Source organism: Pygocentrus nattereri, chromosome 8, assembly GCF_015220715.1.
Source record: "Pygocentrus nattereri isolate fPygNat1 chromosome 8, fPygNat1.pri, whole genome shotgun sequence".
Lineage (NCBI taxonomy): Eukaryota > Metazoa > Chordata > Actinopteri > Characiformes > Serrasalmidae > Pygocentrus > Pygocentrus nattereri.
This window is the reverse complement of record NC_051218.1, coordinates 37,784,146-37,805,975: the sequence shown is the minus strand read 5'-3', so window position 1 is coordinate 37,805,975 and position 21,830 is coordinate 37,784,146. Positions and strand designations below refer to the sequence as shown.

Below are 21,830 nucleotides of genomic sequence, written 5' to 3'. Positions count from 1 at the left end.
CCTTTACCCTTGGATCTCTTGGTGCCAACACTGAAGCTAAAATAAAATGCTAGCAAACTCTGGCAACACAAACAATGCCCTTTCACTCCAGCTCCTCTGGGGAACACAACCTTAACATTTTTGGAAATCTATAACACCTCTACCAAAAAAAGAACAAGGCAAACAAGGCCAAGAGCACAGAGAAAGAGAGTACAACATACACGGTGTAAGATGCACTCATAACACTGAGTTAACCTCCATTTGGGTTTCTGGAGAGACTGGAGAGACTGGAGAACAAGGCTTCCAGCCACGCCATCACATAGGAACTTGTCCACAGTCTCTATCTAAAGCATTTCAACGTTCCAGAAAAGACAGCATAGAACTGAAATGCTGGAACTCAAAGTTTGTAAAAGTTAAATGAACAGAACTGTATAACAACATCTCCTAAACATTAATAGAGCTTTCATTGAAGCCACCAAACAAGTCTTTTATTAAAGCACAGAGTGCAACTCAACTAAAATACTAAACTATCATGCCTATATTTAATGTGATCTACTTAGCTAGATGGTCAAAAGTGACCATTGCCTTTTCAGTTACACCTTCATGTATTTAGATTTCTAATATGCAGAAATTGGCTGACATATGGAAGCTAGCTTGCTTGGTATTAGTGATCATTGCCCTTCTGGTCACATTGGCTAATGTGCTAATCTACTGTGAACATCTTAAAATTTGTTCACTTATTGAAATTTTCAACAAACACATGGTTAGACTAGGTAAAAGGTTCTGTGTGGAACCAGAGAATGTGCTGGTTCTATCAGCACCAAAAAGGGTTCTTTGATTACTACAAGCTTGACATCGTAACTATTATCCAGCTGTGTGACTACTGTCACGTGTCAAGCACCTTTTCGGTGCTATATCAAACCAAGGTTCTATACAACAGTCCAACTGAAAGCGCTGACCTGTTACCATCAAGAAGCTAAAAGGCTGGACAACCACACATACTAACCGCTAAGCACTTTACTAAAGCACTTCCAGCTACAGTTTTGGTGTGTGTTCGCCTGTGCAGCTGATGCTTCCTTGACATGATCTGCAGTGAGAGGGCAGTGATGAGAGAGCACTCATGCACTGCAGCCCAAGCAGAGCGTGGCTGGAGATCACAGTGCAGAAATGTGCTAAAAGATCCATATGTCAGGCCAAGTTACGCAAGAGGCCTCGGAAGGGCGGATACCCTGCCTGACCTTCTACACTTTCAGAGGGACAAGAGAAAGAGAGAGAGAGAGAGCACAGGCTTGAGAATGATAGAGGGATTAGAGGTGCATGATCGGAATCAGCTGACTTTTGCTCCTAACGCTAAGGTGCGAAATACAGGGGGTAACCATTTTGTTGGCATTGAAGCTAAGATCAGCACCACTGTTCCAAGAGAGCAGCCAGCCAGTGCAGGATTAGCGAGCCAATATGGGAACCCCAGAATACCATGGGGTATTTTGTACACTGGCTGCGTGTCCACTTCAGGATCCCCCTGCTGGCTGATGATGGGCATTGTTGTTTTGTTATGGAAATATACCACATGGAACACATGGAGAACAAAATATAATTTAAAAAAACTGCTATGCTTTTATAAGTTCCAGAATGTTGTCGTCCACAAAAGTTAAAGTGAAGCTTGCTCAATCTCACTAGCAAGATAGCTACCTCTGTAAGTAACTTTAAATTTCATATGGTTTAAAATGTGCTTTCATACTCGAGTTATCTAAACTTTATCCAGTCAAACAACTTCCCTATAAATCTTCAATGTGAACAGATAGATATAAGCTGAATACTTTCATTATTGTGTTAAACCAACCTGGATTTCCATTACTGCGTTAATGCACCGCCATCTGAGCATGCTTTCAGAGTGCACACATAACAGAGCCATAGATACGCACGGCAAGGCTCTGAAATCTGATTGGCCACCCCAAAATTTCTTCCATGTCATTGGCTTCAACCTTGCTGTGGGGCGCTTGTTTGTGCTTTTAAGAGAAGAGGTGGAACAACTCTGTCTGTTATGGGATGGCAGGGAGGCCGACCCAAGTGCAGAGCAGAAAACCCATGAGAAAGGGTTTTAATGGAGCTAATTAGGTGATGGAGTGTGAAAGAAATACCTATGCACATTGGGTGGCTCAGAGCCAGGCTCATACTGAATGGCGGTCAGAGGAGCCACCGCTGCACTACCTTACAGACAAAAGACACCTCAATGAATGGAAATGGGAAAAAATGGCGTGAAAGGGCAGACAAAAGGGGATGCTGAAAACAGCATGCTCAAACAAAGGCCGAGATAGAAAAGTAAAATAAAAGATAATCAGAAAACAAAAGACACTTCCTCTGTAATTATAAGAGGAAGATCAGCTTTATGTTTCACCTGTTTGTGGAACAAACACTTTTTGCTCGGCTTGGAGGCGTTTCTTGTTTAAGCCTTCTTTTTGTGTTTTAAGCAGTTTTAGGCAATTTATCCTTTTTATTTTTCTTTTTTATTTTATTTTTATTCTTTTTCTTCTTTCTGTTGTTTTGAGGCTATTTATCTTTTTTTCTCCCAGCCCTCTTTTCTTACCTTTCCATCTAAATACCCACCTGAGCGAAGTACCATACCCTTCACCCTTCTACAAAGGTATGGTAAAGGGCTGCTGTTTGCCACGGCGTTAAGTAGAGGAGTCCTCAGGTGTGCCATGGTGGGCCTAATCGGCCCAAGGGCTTCTGGGAATTGTAGTTCCCTGAACATCACCCTGCTGCTGGCAGCAGGTGGCACAGGCTGGACCCTTATAGTCTGTAGTGCCAACCGATCCTAACTCTTACTTAGTTGTTCAATAAATCATGAAGAAGGTAGTTATTCTGCCTTTATTCAGCACAACATGGAAGCCAGAGACAAGACTTTTATGCTTTCAGTCAGAGAAAAGCAGGCTGACTGAGGTAAGTTAGATAGACAGCTACCTTGCTAACCTCATCTCAATTCTGCCACTTGAGTAACCCATAGTAATAATGATTTGAAGACAGTTACCACCGTTATCTGGCTGCAATAAGATTATGAGGCTTCCTAGCAGTAATAGCTCTTTTCTCCCTTTTTTCTGCATTTGCTGGCAGCCTGCTGCTGTAATTTCTCAGAACTTCCCTTCACCTTCAAGTTACATCATTAGAAGGGGCTCTTCCTGACCTTTAAACCAGAGACTCACACTACGGCACAGCTGTAAGATACAAGTACACATTCTTTCTTACTTTGGCCAAAGTGTTCCTTGAAATATATTCAAATGGTCACTTATTTGGATGATATTTACTTTTATCAATAAAGCCTAGCACTAGTTTATATTTAATGTTTGAATCAACAGTAAATAAACAACAGGCCTCATTTACCAATATCTTCCTAATTTTTTTCTTATATGTGGTCTTGAGAAAGATTAAAAGAAAAAGTATTAAAATACGAAAGCACTGGTAAATTTCAGAATCTTCATAAAAACTGCATAACTAGGTTTCAAGAAGAAATTTCTTCTCAAGAACGGTTGACGAATGAGGCCCAATGTTACTGTCTTTGTAGCTGAAGGTTTGGCTGCTAAAAAATTGCCATTTTGGCTTTAAAGAAAGTGGAAATGTCCGTAAAAATTCATGACTGGCGCACGCCTAAGAGGAATACAAGTGTAGGGCGAGATGTACCCTGTCTGGAGGGTGAAAGAGTGGCACCTCATGGCAGCGTTAGCAGGAGATAAGAGCACTAGGTGCAGAGAAGGTACTAACACAGTGTCAGGTAGCACATGCCCCTCCTCCACTACCTCTCTATCTCTCTCTCTCACTCTCTCACTCTCTCTCCACTCCAAAACAAAGCGCACCGAAAATTGCCCGTCACTCTCCCTAATTCCATCTGTCTGTTTAGACAACTGGTAATTACCAGCCCTCCCGACAGCCCCCACGTACCAACCATGAGGGAGATCTCAATGCAGCAACACTCAGACACACACACACAAACACAGAAAGTGACATGCTCCGCACACGTTGTCATTCTGTTTCTTCCCGATCTGAAAGACTGCACGTTTGAGGGTAAATGATGCCACGATTGGGGCTCACTGAGAGGAATAGATGGGCCTCTTGTGAACTTAACTGCAGCCTTTCTGTCACAGCGGTTCCTCGCTGCTACGTTACATTTAAGAGTTTACCAGCCTGCTTCAGTGAGCAGAAAGTAGTTCAGAGGGAGAGCAGAGGTAATAACCAACTATTGAACAGAATACATGTTATTAACTCCATAAGAGACAGTGCCACAGTAAGGAACGTTCTACTTTCACATTTCAAACAAAGCTAATGCTCAAAGTTAGCATCCCGGCCTTCTGTTGGGCCATGTGCACTTTGATCATGTTTGATACCTGTTGGTGAAACCCTGAGGTACCAGACTTGAATTAGCTGTGTCCCAGTTCAGGAGCTGCATCCTTCAGAGGCTGCATTGAAGGCCGATTGCGCCACAGCTGAATGACTAGGCTGTCCCATTTCAAAGCCTCCTTCATATGCGTCCGAGAAATGTGTCCTTATTTTCCATGGCAACAAATGATCCAATGGGTGGATCCTTTGCCAGCCAACATATCCTGAGGTTCATTGCTTGCCAGCCAGAATTTGTAAACATTGTGGCATCAGCAGAGAAGCGAACGTAAGTACTGTTCTTTGCATTTTAGGGAGCAAGAAGCAGACAGAGAGACTTATAAGACTGCGAGTGACTATCAAAAAAACTAAAAGCAAAGTTCTGGCTCCATCTTTAAAGAACTTTAAAAGATCTTGACAGGAGAGCCGTTTCCTGATGCAACAGTAAGGGTGGGAACAGCGGTGCTGTGATTCTAATAGAAAATCCGCCTTAGAGCAGACCCTCTTATTTGGGTTCAGCCTTCATGAGTCTATGCAGCCTTCAAGAATCTTCAAAGAATGCAGTCCCTGAGTTGGCCAGTTATTCCTTAAACTCTAAAGACCAGTTGATAGATCCAGACTCCTTGACCTCATTTAGTACAGACACCTGCTCATCCAGCATTTCTTCTGAAATCAGAAGTATTGATGTCGGAACTAGATATCGGAACATTGCAGTGAGGATTTGATTATATTCAGCCATAAAAACATTAGTGAGGTCAAGTACTGATATACTGATCATCCCAACGGTATCGACTGGAGCTCCATCACTCCAGAGAACGCAGTTCCCCAGCTCTATACACTTCTAGCCAACTGGTGGCATTGGGCGTGGCTAATGTGTCGCTGCTCTAGCACATCACATTCTATTGGTAAAGCTTTTCTACAGAGATTATACAAGTTGTATGAAAGCATATAATAGCAGTGGGCGCAGCTTAAAGTAGCTGAATTCACTAATTAAAAGTGGACATTACACTGGACATACAGTGTAACTACATAAGCTTAAAGAAAATAACAAAAGAGTAAGCCGAGTTTATGGGGTTATTATTTAAGGTAAGGGCCATTTATATGGTAGCATATCGTCCCATGGTGAAAACCATTCAGATTTCTATTCAGCATTCAGATATTAGATGTTAACAAAGATTATATTGTGAACTCAGTGTCACTGTTGGACTAAGAATAGTCCACCAACCAAACATATACAGCCAACAGTGTCCTGTGGGCAGCGTCCTGTGATCACTGATGATGAACTAGAGGATGACCAACACAAACTGCAGCAGCAGATGAGCTATCGTCTCTGACCTTACATCTACAAGGTGGACTGACAAGGTAGGAGTGTCTAATAGAGTGGACAGTGAGTGGACGTAGTGTTTAAAAACTCCAGCAGCACTGCTGTGTCTGATCCACTCGTACCAGCACAACACACACTAACACACTGCCACCACATCAGTGTTACTGCAGTGCTGAGAATGATCCACCACCCAAATAGTCCATGGAGGACAACTCTGACTTTGTTACAAAAACAGAAGTTACAAAAATAAAAGTTACAATTAAATTATGGCACATAAGTACACTCTTAGAAATAAAGTTATGAAATGGTCACTGGGGCAGTCCCCCTCTTGTCACTGGGGTGGTACACTCAGGGGAGCATCTCAGTACCTTTAGTCAGGGAACATAATTGTACCATAATCCATTGAAATGGTATTTTCTAAATTATACTGACTCCACACATCCCATCACATCTCCAGGCTTCTTATTATTCTGTTTAGAACATCGGGTTATGAAAAGGTACAAATACATACTTTTCACCAGGAAAAACTTATTTAAGGTACACAGCTGGACTTTGAAAACACTGTTGTATCTTTAAGGGAATATTTAAATTGTACCTTGATGAACTGAAAAATGTACCTGCCCAGAACCTTTATTTATAACAGTGTAAAGGACTATAGTTGTAGGGGTCTTGCTCAAGGACTCTAATTTGATGTAAGCATAATGCGCTTGTCCAGAAGGAACTGAAATCTGGTCTGCTGAATGGAGGTCAGCCAGCGCCAATATTGCCACTATGCTACGCCCACTAAAACGGATCCTTTTGTAAATTAACAGAATAAGCAATGCAATAGACAGCAAAATAGTCTATTATTTTTTAGTCTATTCTTTTTTAGACTAGGGTTTTTTTAGCAAAACTGTAAATTATTTTTTAAAATTATTTTTTAGTATAACAATCTCCCTCACTTAATTATATAAGAATTAAGAAGCAGAGATGTACTAAAGATGTACGAACTGGCCCAGGATGGCCAGTCTGACAAGGTCCACCCTAACTATAAAGTACAGCCAAGTACAACTATTTGAGCGTGCATTTGTAGAACCACCCAGTCTCAGAGACACCGAATATCAGTCTAGAATGTTCAGGAAAGGAAGAGAGAATTGAGACAGAGACTTTGCACCCCCCCCCCACTCTGCTCATCCCTTCATCTTGGGCCGCTCTGATGGATGTACGCTGCGGCGCATGAGGCGCTCCCACTCCAGAATACCAAACAGCGGGCGAGTGAGGCGGCATGTCAGACAGGAGAGATGGCGAGAGGGACTCTGAGACACGGACGTATCGATCCGAGGAAGGGAGGAGGGGGAGAGGGGACTGGACAAGGCTGCACTGTCCCCTCAGCTTTCACAGAAGACACTGAATAAAACATCAGGGACCCTCCAGAGCCAAACGGAACAGTGTGTTCACTTCCTAGGAAGGATTTAAGAGACAGGGGCTCAGCAGATAGGTGGAGATGCGCTCAGGGACACGGGACACGTCCCAATCCTCCAAAATGGCTGCCTGTCACTGGTCTTTCCTGTTTGCCCAACAATGCCAAGCAAGTCTATTAAAGTGCCATTTCCAAAAAAGTTGGGATGCTGTGAAAAATGTAAATAAAAACAGAATGTAATGGTGTGCAAATCATTTAAGCCCAATATTCCATTGAAAATAGTACAAAGACATGCTAACAACACATTTCAAAAAAGCTTTGGAAACTGAGTAGGCATCCCAACTTTTTTGTTTGTAGTTTTGTCCATACAGATGTGTTCTAATTACACCAAATATAGTCAGCCAAGAAATTTGGTGTCTGAAGTTTGCTTCTTTCGCAGTAGAACGATGAAGCTAATGTAGACAACAAGCAATGGAAGCTTATTCAACCCATTTGGAAACTTGCAACACTATTCCTTCTACAGTTTTCAAGGTAGAACCATAAAAAGGAAGATGGCAAAGCCCATACCTGAGTAGGCTACCTGTGCTTTTTTTTTATCATTCTGATATTCAAGCACATTTTTTTCATTTCATAGAAATTAAAGTGGGGAATGCTCAAAATCTTGATTAATTTCTCTTATTTAATACATAAATATTACACTTATATATCTTATTCCACCACAGTCAGTAAATAATCTGTAGCCAATGTTTTTTAATACTCCTCAAATATCACCATCATAAAAGTATGTTACCAGCACCCACCTGGCATATTTACAGCATTTGGCTGACGCTCTTATCCAGAGCAACTTGAAATTGGATCATTTTACACAGGGAGGCCAAGGCGGTGTTAAGAGTCTTGCCCAAGGACTCTTATTGGTATAGTGTAGGGTGTTCGCCCAGGTGGGGATTGAACCCCAGTCTACAGCGTAGAAGGCAGAAGTGTTAACCACTACACCAACCAACCACCTAATCACGCATATCACAGCAGTGGCCTAACCACACCTTAGTAATTCCCTGGAATACCATAGCAATGGCCTAACAGCAGCAAGGGCGGCACGGTGGCGTGGTGGGTAGCGCCGTTGCCTCACAGCAAGGTGAGTGTGTGAGTGTGAGTGTGTGAGTGACTGTCTGTGTCTGTCTGTCTGCCCTGCGACCCTGACGGAGAAGCGGCTTAGAGAATGGATGGATGGATGGCCTAACAGCACCTTAGCAACCACCCAGGATACTATAGCAATGATCTAACAACACCTTCACAACTACCTGGGATACCATAGCAATGACCTAACAACAGCTTAGTAACCACCTGGGATACCAAAGCAGTGGCCAAACAACACCATTCTGGACACCTGGAATCCCACAGCAACAACTTAGCAAGTACCTGGGATACCACAGCAATGGTGTAACAACACCTTAGTAACCACCTGGAATACCACAGCAATGGTCTAACAACACCTTAGCAATGGCCTAACAACACCTTAGTAACCTTCTGGGACACCACAGAAATGGCCTGTAATGGCCGCAACACTGTAATGTCCACCTGGAATCCCATAGCAGCAACTTAGCAACTACCATAGCAATGGCCTAGCAACACCTTAGTGACCTTTCAACAACCACCAAGCAACCAACAATAAGCTGGAACACCATAGCAACCTGGTAGCAACACCAAAGAAAATACCTGGAATTACTAACTGAATCAAATTCAGTTATAAAAAACAATCAACAGCGCTTAGTACTTTGGACTGTTATTTGATGGCTTTGTCAAGGCAGCTTAAAGGTTGTTCACAAATGTTTTACTTCAAGTTCAGTTTACACAAGTTTCTTAAGATCCACATTAATCACAATGCCTTGCTAATGGCTTTCTATGGCATTAATGGCCATGTTTTGGCCTGTATTAGTGATCTGTTGAAGCACTGCAGCCTGTCCAGACCACTTTGTTTAGCTGAAATAGGATTACGGCAAACTCCTCGGATCACTAACAGCTCAGATGGTAGTCATCTTTTCTTATATAGCTTCTTAGACAGATTTCAAGAGAATATTTGCGACACATGCTCAATAGGTATATTTAAATCTAAATAAATATTTGTTGAGGCTGGTTTATGCCTAAAGCTTCAAGCTTATTTTCTCCTGTTGTTTGTTATTATGTTGTTAATTCGAAACCATGGTGCTAGATTTTTTTCTGTTTTACTTTTCTTCCTGTGTTAAGCACTTTGAGATTTTGGGCGTCAATGAAATGTATTTTGTTAGCAGCTTGCTGCATGGGGCTAGTGGCAGATGCTGCATTTCGAGGTGTGAGGTGTGCGTTGCAAAAGAGTTTTTGTTGTGTTTTAGTCAGTCTCAGGCTCAGATGCTCGGCTCACAGAGTCGTATGCAGTCTGATGTAAACTGAGAGAATTAAACAAAAATGACTGATCTAGCTATATACAATCTTTCGGTAAAATCACCATAGCTCTCCGAATCTCCCTTCTCATGGCTATTTACACATCTCTACCCCCCTATGGGAAACAATGTTTATCATAGTAAATTATAGTAGCAAGCATTTGTAATCTCTGCTAAAAGATTAAGACTAATAAAGTTCTTGCTGTGCCTTTTTTGGGATGCACCGATACCACTTTTACCCTGATCTGATGCCTAATCTTCAAATATCTCCTGATACCAAGTACTGATACTGATCTTAACTTTAACCTAACCATATGATAGGTATTAATATATTTACACAATTTCACTACTTAAAAGCAGTATTCAGTGTCACAAGTACAACATATCAAACTTTTTTTTTCCAGTGAAATTATTTTAGATGCTTTAAGATGTTATTCTCTTCATTTTTAAGAACCATTTTAGCCACTTGCTGTGCTAAAAACTAATCCAAAGCTCCAGTCCATTATTACCCCAAGAGACTGGCGCTTCCTTCTACCTGTCTAATGTTCATACCAACCTGACCCAGCACTATCTCAGACTGCAGACAACATGGCAGCAAAAACGTATGACTCAGCTCTTAAGTATGTATGTTCACTGTGTTTTCTGGCTTGTTTGTGGCAAACTGGTGAAACTAATGCCTTAGAAAGAATTCCAACCAGTATATCACCCACTACTATTGCCTGACCTCGATTGCTGTGTCTGATCTACTCAGCGCAACACCCACTAACACACCACCACCACGTCATTGTTACTGCAGTGCTGAGAATGATCCACCAACCAAATAGCACCTGCTCTGTGAGGGTCCATGGGGGTCCTGACCACTGAAGAACAGAGTAAAAGGGGGCTAACAAAGTATGGAGCTGATAAAATGGACAATGAGCGTAGAAACAAGGGGTTGGTCATAATGTTATACCTAATCAGTGTATATAAACCCAAATATGTTAAACCTTAATGTTTGTGCATAAACTTTGCCCTTGTTAGTAGTATTCTAACTGATGAATGACAATGATCTCACACTGCACGCTCTGAAGTAAATAAATAGTTTAAAAGGCTGTAGCAATTTTCAAAAGGCATCATTCAATAAAAGTAATTAGCTGCATCTTTGGGAAGTTCTGTCTTTTTCTCGCTGTGGCATCTTGACTGTAGCTTAAGCGCTTCCATTAGGGAGTAGGTGTTAGTTTAATTTACATTTTTTGGAGTTAACTCCATACGGCATTTCTTTAACCGAATAGCACGTATTTAGTTGACAATGTTTGTCATAGCACCCTCTTATCACCTTGTGTTGAGTTGTTTTCTTTGTGCATGCGTGGATGTGTGCATGAACATCCTCAGATTTTACATTCATAACAACATGCATTTATACAGGCAACTGACTGAGAAAAAAAACAGGAGAAACAGTCTAAAGTGGCTTAGGTGACTTCACTCATTAGAATTGTAGGCCACAAAGCCCCATTCTTCCGCATACTATTGTCATAGTACAGCATCCATACCTAACACTTCTTGAGAAGACTGTCAGATCAATTACTACATCCTAACAGCATCTCCTGCCAATTATCTGACGCCACAGGCACATGAGTACAGCATGTGCCTATACATATCCTCTAGGGTAATAAAAAAAACCTGATCGGAGTTGATTGGATGTTTTAGGGCGCTGTAAGCGTTCGCTTGTAGCCTTGTTAAAGTGCAACTCTTGTCTGCTTAATGAAAGAGCCAGTTAGCGTGTGTGCGAGGTGTAAGGTCTTTCTGAGCGATGCGACTTGATGGTTTCCATGACACCGCCTATGTATTCAAGGTGAGCAGGGCCTAAAAAAAGACCAACCGTGACTTTGAACAGTGGGGAGGCTGACAGTAAGTGGCATATCACCGTGACATATTAGATAAGCCTACTTTCTCCCTCAATGGAAAAGTGTGCACAGGTGCAAAGGTACAGAGGCGTACAATAGTGCTACAGCCCCCTGAAGGTTAACAAACTATGCCACGCTATAGAACAGGCCTGCTCAACCGGTGACGTATTCCCATTTATCCACACTATAAAGAATGATTCACTTCTGCTCTTTCGTCAGGTCAGGTTAGATTCTTTGGTCATGTCAACTTACAATTTGAGTTCCAATCAACGGAATTTGAAAGGTATAAGGTAATACTGCTCTCCGTAAGCCAGAGGATATATTTAATGTCTTTAAATTAAAGTCGAAATGGACTTGGCGTATAAGATATTCCACATTTTTGCACACAAGTTATTAGTTTTTATGTAGGGGACAGCAGGGCACAACACATTGGGGTATGTAAGATGGAATAATCATGTTTTTACTCACACAACTAATACATCTCTGCTACTAATGAACGCTTGAAAGTGTTTCTAGCAAGCAACCATTCATGTACAATTCCACTGAAAATGACCATAGTGCAATGTTACAATTCACCCAATGAGTGAGTGATGAATTAGTGCAAACAAACTCAATATATTTCTGGATTGTAAGAAACAAATATATTTTACAACCACATTATATATTATCCACCTACAAGACAGACGGACAGCTCAACTGATACACGCACACACACACACACACACACACACACATCAAATTATATATGAACACTGATAAAAGACTGTGTGTCAAACAAAGACAGATTTATTTTTTGCCCAGTGATTGACAGTAAATAAAAACATCAGTAAAATACAGAACACTGTTTCAGAATAACTACAGCTGTACCCGCTGTTAATATCAATTTCATTAATATATATATTTAAAACCAGAATATTAACATCTGAAAGATACTAATGGAGCAGAAAATCTTTTCAGATGCTTCTCTTGTTAATCTGTGTAAACATGTGGAACAAAAAGACAAAATTTGCTTAATTAGTTTTTTGGTTTACTAAAGCTGGCTTAGTCGTAACACTGTGTAACCACTAACCCCGCAGTATGGAGGCTGTATTTAAGCCCAGCTAGCACTTGCTGTGAGCTTATTAGCTGCTTCAAAATGTTGCTTCGTTGTAGGAAACAAGATGCCGATTAAAGTACTATTACTAAGTACTTCGTACTAAGGTTGCATTTTGTGTTTCTCACAAACAGCTCAGTAACCGAAAAAAAAAAAACCCAAAAATTGTGCTGATAAAATAACTTACATGCCCTGAAAACACTCTTTGTCACAGATCTCTTTAAAATGCTGACGGATCGCTCTGAAATTTGGTGAGAGAGCGTGGCTAGGAAATGTGGTAATGTGGTCAGAATCACGCACTGCTTGACCTTCATCGACAATCAAATATGTGTCCAGATCAGTGTGTCCACTCTTTGCCTGTATTACAGCTTTTTTGTCTAGTTCCTCTATTCTCAACAGCTAAACATCCTTTCAGACCCATAGCACTGAGCTGTCTTCTCATAGATGGACAGAAACACTGATCTCTGAAGTGAGAGTGGAGCTTGATTTTCTCCTCTCAAAGATGAAAGCTTTAAGTGCTGTTTATCTGATGGGGACAGTTTTGGTGGTCCCCCAGGTCTTGCAGGTGCTTTTTATGAGCCCCATTTTCTCTGCTCTAATATAAAAATAAATAAAAAATAAAATGTTTATAACCCAGTTTTGGAAAGTGTATTTTCTCTTATTTTTCCTTTAATCTCCTCAGAAATATCTCCTTAAAAATAAAAACGTTTATTGGTAAGTACTTAAGGGCATATGCATATGTAATATACATGTAAACCATCCAATCTACAATCTACACATAAGTGATTATGGACTATTCGTATTGGTCTGTTCATCATGAAATCTTCTCACTATCTAAACAGCAGCTTGCAAAAAAATCCAAAATGAAAAAATTAGTTGTTTTTAAATTTGAATCCATTTATTTGAATGATCATGCTGATGTAAAGTATGTTCCTCTTAATTGTCAGTCATTCAGTCTTGCTACTTTAATATTTAGAATCATCACTATGTTGCACTGTTTTTGGACTGTGGGAGGAAACTGGAGCACCTGGAAGAAACCTACAGAGACAAGGGGAGAACATGCAAACTCAGAAAAAAAGGATCCTGGTCTCCCGGCCAGGGAATCGAACCCAGGCCCTTCCTCTATTAGGCGACAGCGCTACCCACTGCACATAAAGAATAGTATTTAAATGATTTAAATGCAATATACTTTTCATAACTGTTAAACTCAAACATATTACATCAATTATTTATGTTACTGATGAAAAATGCACAGTTCAACTGACGGACCTCCACTACAACTACATTTTATAGCTGCTCTAAAAAGGTCGAACCAGTCATGTTTTGGCAGAAAACACAATGCACTTTATTCACCTGCCGTTCTTAAGTTTTTATGTAGATTCTGACATTCACCAGTGATTACTTATTTGGGATTTGTTTTTAGGTAAGAACAGAATCTACACACACTCAAGAGCACAAAGGTGCAAACAAAAGAAAATGTCATGAATCTGACATTCTGACATCATGAGCTTTTCAAGGCCTAATTTAAGAAAAAAAATTGGAAGATATTAGTGAACGAGGCCCATTGTCTCACTTCTACACTGTGTTTTCATTTAAAGTACACTGTCAGCTTTAGTATCTCTATAGCAGAACCATGAGGCCATGAGTTTTATAGCTTACCTGCTTTAAATGTACCCCTTGCCTGTTTACAACTGTTTTTGATGGCCTACTGCTGACCGCCTGATGGCCGCTGTATTTGATCATTTTCTCCCTATTACATGTGTGGATATGAACCTGTTTTAAAAGCATATTGTTTAGCTGGTTTGGTGTATGTAATGCTTCCTTATCTGTACTTTTGGGACATTTGGGGCACCTACTATGTGGACTATATGTTTCAAGATGAAAATACTGTTTTAGTCATGTAATAATAGGTCAATTACATTATATTATAGAAATGCTATCTATAGCTACTTTCTATTGACAAAGGATTCTCCACAAAGACAGCATGGTCCCTCTAATTCACCGAATTGTTCCAGTTGTTAGTGAAGAATGAGAATCATAGCATGCTGGTTGTCTGTAATTGCTGGAATCCACCAATGATCTCAATTAAAGTGTAAAAATCAGACTGTCATCGCATTCTTTTCAGCCGTGATTGTAAAGCCTCTTAATAAACGTGAACTGGAGCATCACGCCCAGTAAATCAGGCGTGCTTAAAATCCAAATTACAACGTGTTTATACACTTCAAAATCTAACGCATGTACAGAACAGTGACCCACGCTTCTGTGGCGGTCAATAGGAGATGTGTTATGCTGGGCTTTGAAGAGGCCTAATCCCGTTCTGTCGTGCCGCTTTTCCTGCCAGAGCGTTTGATTTAAGGGCCCTTCTGACCTTCTCCCAGACGGAGAGAGGCGAGAGGGAAAGGCGATACTGCAGAAGGCCCAGAATTCATTTAGAGGGAGATTTAATTGAATCCACGCACTCCTGTGCCTGCACTAATTATCTGGCGAGAGAGAGAATATCGCCTTGTGCAAGCCAGAAAACGAGGAGGAGAAGACGAGTCCTCACTAAGTGAACAGGACAGGATGTAAACACACACACATACTCTGAAATAAACAGCGTTGCACCACAAGAAAGGGAAAATTAGCATTTAGCATTGAGTGCAGCAAACAAAAGAGAGGAAAAAACCTGTGAGTGTTGTAAAAATTGGTTATCTTCATATATTTTTCGGACTAGAATGCCCTGACTTTGTGAGAAAACTAGAGGAAAAAAAACAGGGTTAACCTACAGAAGCAAGAAAATGCTCCTGACTCCCAAGAGGTTCATGTTTCATTTGTTTGAAATGGAAAGAGCTATTTGGATATTAAAGTAAAGATTAGGGTTAAAATGCCATGTGCACTAATGTAACCCCATACGATCCTAGATGCTGGCTTTTGAGCTGTGTGATAATAACAAGCTAGATGGTCCCTCTTCTGTTTAGCCTGAAGAACACAATGTCCATGATTTACAAAAAGGCTTTCAAATTTTGCTTCGTTGGACCACAGGACACTTTTCACCTTCACCTCAGTCCATCTTAAATGAGCTCAGGCCCAGAGAAGGCGGCAGCGTTTCTGCATCCTGTTCATATATAGTTGCTTGTTTGCTCTGTGGATGCAGTGATGAGTTGTATTCGGAGACGATGGTTTTCAGACGTGTTCCTGAGCCCATCCAGTGATTTCCATTACAGAATTGTGTTTGTTTTTAATGCAGTGCCTCCTAAAGGTCTGAAAATCACAAACAGTCAATATTGATTTTTGGCCTTGTGCCTTGTCCTACAGAGATTTCTCTGAATTCTCTGAATCTTTTAATAATATTATGTACCAAAGATGATTAAATTCCAAATTTCTTTGCTATTTTACATTGAGAAATGCTATTCTTGAATTGTTTCACTATTTGCCTGCAGGGTCTGAACTCCTCCCCATCTTTACTTCTGAAAGCCTCTCTGAGATGCTCTTCATACCCAATCATGTTACTAACCTGTTGCCAGTTAACCAAATTATGAGATGTTCCACCAGTCGTTTGTAAGCATTATATAGCTTTAGCTGCCTTTTGTTGCACCTGTCTCAATTTTTTAAAAATATATTGCTGGTATAAAAGTCAAATTGGGCATATATTTAAAAAAAAACAATACAATTTCGTGTCAACATTTGATATGTTGTTTCTGTACTACTTTCAAATAAACGTAGGGTTTTTGTTTACATATACAGTATATATATATATATATATATATATATATATATATATATATATGTATAGCTAAATGTTCACATGCTCATGTGCAGCTTGGTCCCATTTGACCTCAGTTACCCTCCCTCTCTCTCTCTCTCCCTCTCTCCCTCTCTCTCTCTCTCTCTCCCTCTCTCCAGGGTCATGTGCCTCTCTCACATGTACACGTCACTCACATCACACACTCGCAATCCTCAATCTCCTAATTTCTCACCCAGGGCAGCAGATGCCACCGGTGATTTCCAGGGCGAGACACTTACTGACGTCAGACCACGATCGCCCCTGTTCCATTCTGCTGGACACAGTGACCTCAGGTCAGACCCTGACCTGGACATCCATAATCACTCTTACACACATTCCCTCACTGACCTGCTGTCTGTCACTCAGCCACGGCAAAGCCTCCAAGAAGCCTGCATCTGTTCAGTACTATTCAGAATATTACAATGTCTGAAATGCTCTGCAGAAATGTACTCTACTGTAACACACACCAACACACACACACACACTACTTACACAATACCTACTTTAAGGGAAAGGTTTGGTCAAAATCTCATTTGCATAAAAGCCCTTTACTCTAAATGCCGTCAATCCACCAAGAGATGTGTGGTAGTCATCTCACATCCTCATAGTGCTGCTGCAAAATTAAACAAGAAAACTACAGACACCAAACGACCCTTGGCTAATCAGCTACTGCTACAGTAATGTAAACATCCTTGTCAAACTGTTCCTTCAACCTTTTAAAGGTGACACAAAAACATGGCTACTTCTGCCATTTAAGTTACTTTTCTCAGTGGTGGTGTTTTTGTTTGACGTGTAAAGAATGTGATATAAAAGCCAAAAATTCAGATAGATTTTTTTTTATTGTGTCACAGTCTACATTTTTAAACCAGAAAACACATGAATATGAATAAACTCACACATCAGCCATGTTTATTATTACTCTGTTTAAACAACAATAAGCGCTCACTGTATATTAATATCAAAGGCCTTTCATACAGTGATAGACAACATGGTGGATCTCACCAAGCTCTGATTCTACATTTCATTCCGGTCAACATGGGCATGCATGCGCGGTAACTCCTCTGGCAGCAGATTTAAAAGAATTAAAGGAGACATTGCTAGCGAGACTCTCGGTTCCATAGGGTTAACATGTCCTGCACAGGAAAGATTATATCAGCAGGTCTCTACTGGCCGGACCGTATGGTCTAAAGCCTATCACTCAAGCTTAAGCCAGCAGACTGTGGTCTATATATGAGTGTGCTGGAACAGGTGACTGAAGCTAGGTGGGCGAAAGAGAAAGAGAATGGGAGAGAGAGAGAGAGAGAGAGAGAGAGAGAGAGAGAGAGAGAGAGATTTCCATTTTTTTTTTAAATGAGGCCTTAGACATTTCATACATTCCACTTGCACTTGGCTTTCATTGAGAAAAACAGAACTTTTGGACAGTAACGGACTGCACTGACACACACACACACACACACACACACACACACACACACACACACACACACACACACACACACACACACACTTCAACAAGAGATCAAGAGAGTGTGAGAAAGGAGAAAGAAATAGTGGAACAGAAAGGAGGATGAGCCCAAAAAAAAAAAAAAACCTGAGGAAAGAGAGAAGTGAAGTCCATGCTGACTGTTTCAGATGTTCATGTGCAAAAACTGACTGTAGCAGATGAAATTTCACGATTCACTGAACAACGGTAAGGGTCCCGCATGCTGCTCACTCATAAATCCACTGTTTGGCCACTCAGCATGAAAGAAAAAGAGGGGAACGCCACCAATTTTTCAACGTTTCTGTATAATGCAGGGGTTTGTGATGCTAAGAGAGTCATTCAGAGTGATTTAAGGTGAAATGCTTAACTGTAGAGAAACAGACACTTTTCCAGTGGTGGTGATCAAATCCAGGGGAACACAAATACAGCCATTTACTATCCAAACCACCAGTAAACCTGCACGTTGACGAGTTGATGGTAAAATAGCAGCACATTTGAAAAATATCTTTTCTTTGGGGACTATTTTGCCGTACAACACCCTGCATGTATCCATCCACCACATTTTAGGCCAAAACCTTTTCAAAGCTATTGTAAAATAATGGCCATCAGGCAGTACACTTATGACCATTTTATGTAATAACTTTCTTTGAGGGTTTTTAGGGGCACTGGACTCTTTGTACATCATCATCACAACTATGAACAGTTCTGACTCTGACCGACATAAAACAGAAGTGGGCCAGGTTGGTGAAAGCTTTTTTTAGTGATGACAGCAGCTGTAAAGCAGTACAGTTACAGTTGCGTGTGGAGCCATCCCTAGCTATCCTTATACATTATTAGAAATAAAGGTTCTGTGCAGATACATTTATCGTTCATCAAGGTACAATGTAAATGTTCACTCAAAGGTACAAAAGAGGTTTTAAGGTCCAATTGTGCACCTTAAAAACGCCTTTTCCAGGTGAAAAGTATGCATTTGAACCTTTTTATAATCTAATGTTTTAAAACAGAACAATAAAATAAAAGCCTGGAGACGAGACGGGGATTGTGGAGTCAGTACAACTTAAGAAAATATCATTCAAGTGGATTATGGTTCAGTTATTTTCCCTGACTAAAGATACTGAGATGTACCCTTGAGGGCACCACCCCAGTAACAAGAGGGGGACTGCCCCAGTGACAGTTTCATAACATTATTTCTGAGAGTGTACTTACATGGAAATGTGATTATTGCATTAATATGTAATCGTGTCATTACAATGACTATTATTTAATGTAAATAGACAAGAGTGATAACTCCAGACAATGAAGGTCCAAGGTTTACACTCTTCTTTACAACTTTATTAGAACATCTACCTAACGAAGTGGGCAGTGATCATGTGTGAGCGCGCTCCGGCATTAAAACGATGCTAAATCCCGTCAGTGTTCGACCCAGCCGCTACCTCTCCCATACACACACACCCCACCCTCGGAAAGCCTGTGAGAGCTGAACTTGTGGACCTTCCTCTGGGACTGCTTCCCTGCCTGACTGTGTTCTCTCCAGCTTGCTGTTCTGTGCCTGGTTTTACAAACGTTTGTAGAGGAAATCAGCCCATTTAACGCTGCACTCAGTGGTGTTTCACTTCTGAAAACATGCTGGGGTTTTGTGCATCTGCATGAATCTTTGAAAAGCTGATGAAGATGGGACCGTAATCCACACAGAGAGAAGGAGGTGTCTGTGTACAGTGTGCAACAAACAGGTGCCTTTTATCATAGTGCACCTTGACTTTCCCTCAGACAGTGTGAAGACGCCATAATCCCCAGGGGGGGAGAAAGTACAGAGAGATTAGACTTAAAGGACAATTCCACCGATTTTTCAAAATCTCTGCATATTTAAATAATTCAGATGCAAACCAAGTCGCTCATGTCTTCGTTCTAGAGAAACTTGCAGAGTCAGAATTGTTCACAGTGGTGGTGATAGGAACCAGACGTCTGAAGAATTTAATGGCTCAAAAACCTCCCTCACTGAAAGGTTATTGCATAACACGGTTATGAATACAGCCCCTGTGGCCTGAAACATTGTTTTAAGAAAAGCTTTTGGCCTAAAAGACATTTGAAAAGAAAAGAAAAAAAAGTTGGGAGTGGAGAATTTCCTTGGATGTTTTATTAAAAATAATAAATTAAAACGCACAGGACATATTATGTTGCCATCATGCTGTACTTTAAAGACGTGTTTTATAGAGTCATTCTATGGAAACGTCCACTTTTGTGTCCCTAGCGTTTACAGATATTTTACACTTGAAAAACATGCTAGGGTTTTATTCATTTTATAATTTATTTATATTTTTAAATAAAACAACGAGTTCTTTTAATTTAACAATATTGGTTTTTAAATCAATCAGACAGAATTCCAAGCACCACAGTGGCGTTCATCCTCACAGTCATGTGTAAAGGGTGAGGTCATATTTTGAGGTAAAAAACAGGCTTTTCTACTATTTTAACTGTGGTATTCTACACATGACTATAAAATATATCATTTAAATGTCATAAAGAAAACAAATGCGGACTAAACCTTATAAAATATACAATGAAAGCTGTGGTCCCCAGGAGTCATGTTACTGATGTTACTACATGACGAAAAAAAAACACTTATTTTGAAATAAAACTCAAACTGATGACATCACTTGACTTTCTTTTACCTATTTTCTTAAGATCTATGTAGAAAAGCACACGGTAAGTCTTTTCTCATTTAGCTCATGATTTCATATGAAGCTTTTAGCTGAAGTCACTGGTGTGACCTACTTTATTCTTAGATGATTGTGAAAAAAAAGAATACAAATGGATTAAATTACATATTTTAGTGGCTATTTCATGATTGACAACATGTGGTTTGATGCTCTCTAGCAGTCAAATGTATTTTTCATTGGTGTTACTGTCACTGGTGTTACCTTTCATAAGTGTAACACCAATGACGATCAGTAACACTAGTGACTCCTATCATTTGATAAAAAAGTTGACGTTTCTGTAGAATGAACCTTATAATGTTGCCATAGATGGGAAGCCTGTACCTAACGGTGACCTCCCCCTGATTGCAGAGCTTTGTATGTGTCTTTCTTTCAAAATCACGTGTCTGGCTCAGTGCCAACACCACAGTATGTTATCTTGGAAATGCAAATGTATAAAGCCCAACATTTTTTGAAACAGTATGTGATTCAGTGTCAACTAAATATGCAAGTCTATTTGAGAGCAAACGAGTCTACTTAATAATTCAACATGGATTTGATGATTTTGGCCTGCCCAATGCTAACTGGACATCTAGAAACTATCATTACCAATAGCTACATTAGCCTGATAGCTCCAGTGCAAAAACCAAAGAAGCAAATGTGCGAAAACGATGTAAATACATGATGCTAGCCAACGCAGGCATCTGTTGGTGTTCTCCTCCAAGCATGTTGAACTGTTCAATGATTTTATGCGAGCATTTTGAAAAGATGGCACTTCACATGTCTTGGTTAAAGCATAAGGGCTATGCTCAAACTGCCAGCCCAAATCTGATTTATGCCATATCCAGATTGTTCTCAAATTCCAAAAAAAAAAAAAAAGATTTTTGTAAATCAGATTCAAACTACATTTGGAGCTCATTTGAAATGTGATTCCGATCGGATTCTTACAGATGCATCTCAGTCTGGACGCTCATGCCTCTCAAATCGAATGTCTTTGCGATTCAGTCCAACAAACAACAAAGATCCAAAGCGATGGAAGTGCTAGGATTCAAGAAGAGTCTGGAAGTCGAGACGATGCACCCCCATCTCTCCAACATCCAGGTTTGACATCCATGTCACCCATGTAGATAAGTAGTTACTGATGCCTACAGCAGTAACTCATGCAGTTAGGTTGATGATGTCTGGACATACAGACCCAATCTGGTGACGTGCATATAACTGTGTGGACAAATGTCTCTAAACATCTGATTTGAGAAAACCGATTTGCCTGCAGTCTGAAAACAGCCATGCTTGGCAGCAGCATGTGATTGGGTGGCCTAGCTAGCGGTTACAATTGACAATGGCTAAATTAAGAGAAAAAAAAAAAGGAACTATGAGTTACTCAAGTATTATATTTCTTAAAGTCAAAGAAACAGCAGAAATCTTAAATAGCAT

General features: G+C 40.4%; 1 protein-coding gene across 3 annotated transcripts in view; it reads right to left on the bottom strand.

The window, feature by feature from the left end:
• LOC108424192 (A disintegrin and metalloproteinase with thrombospondin motifs 2-like) overlaps positions 1-21,830 on the bottom strand; it is a 267,657-nt gene that overhangs the window by 160,652 nt on the left and 85,175 nt on the right. The gene's annotated exons all lie outside the window — the stretch shown is intronic.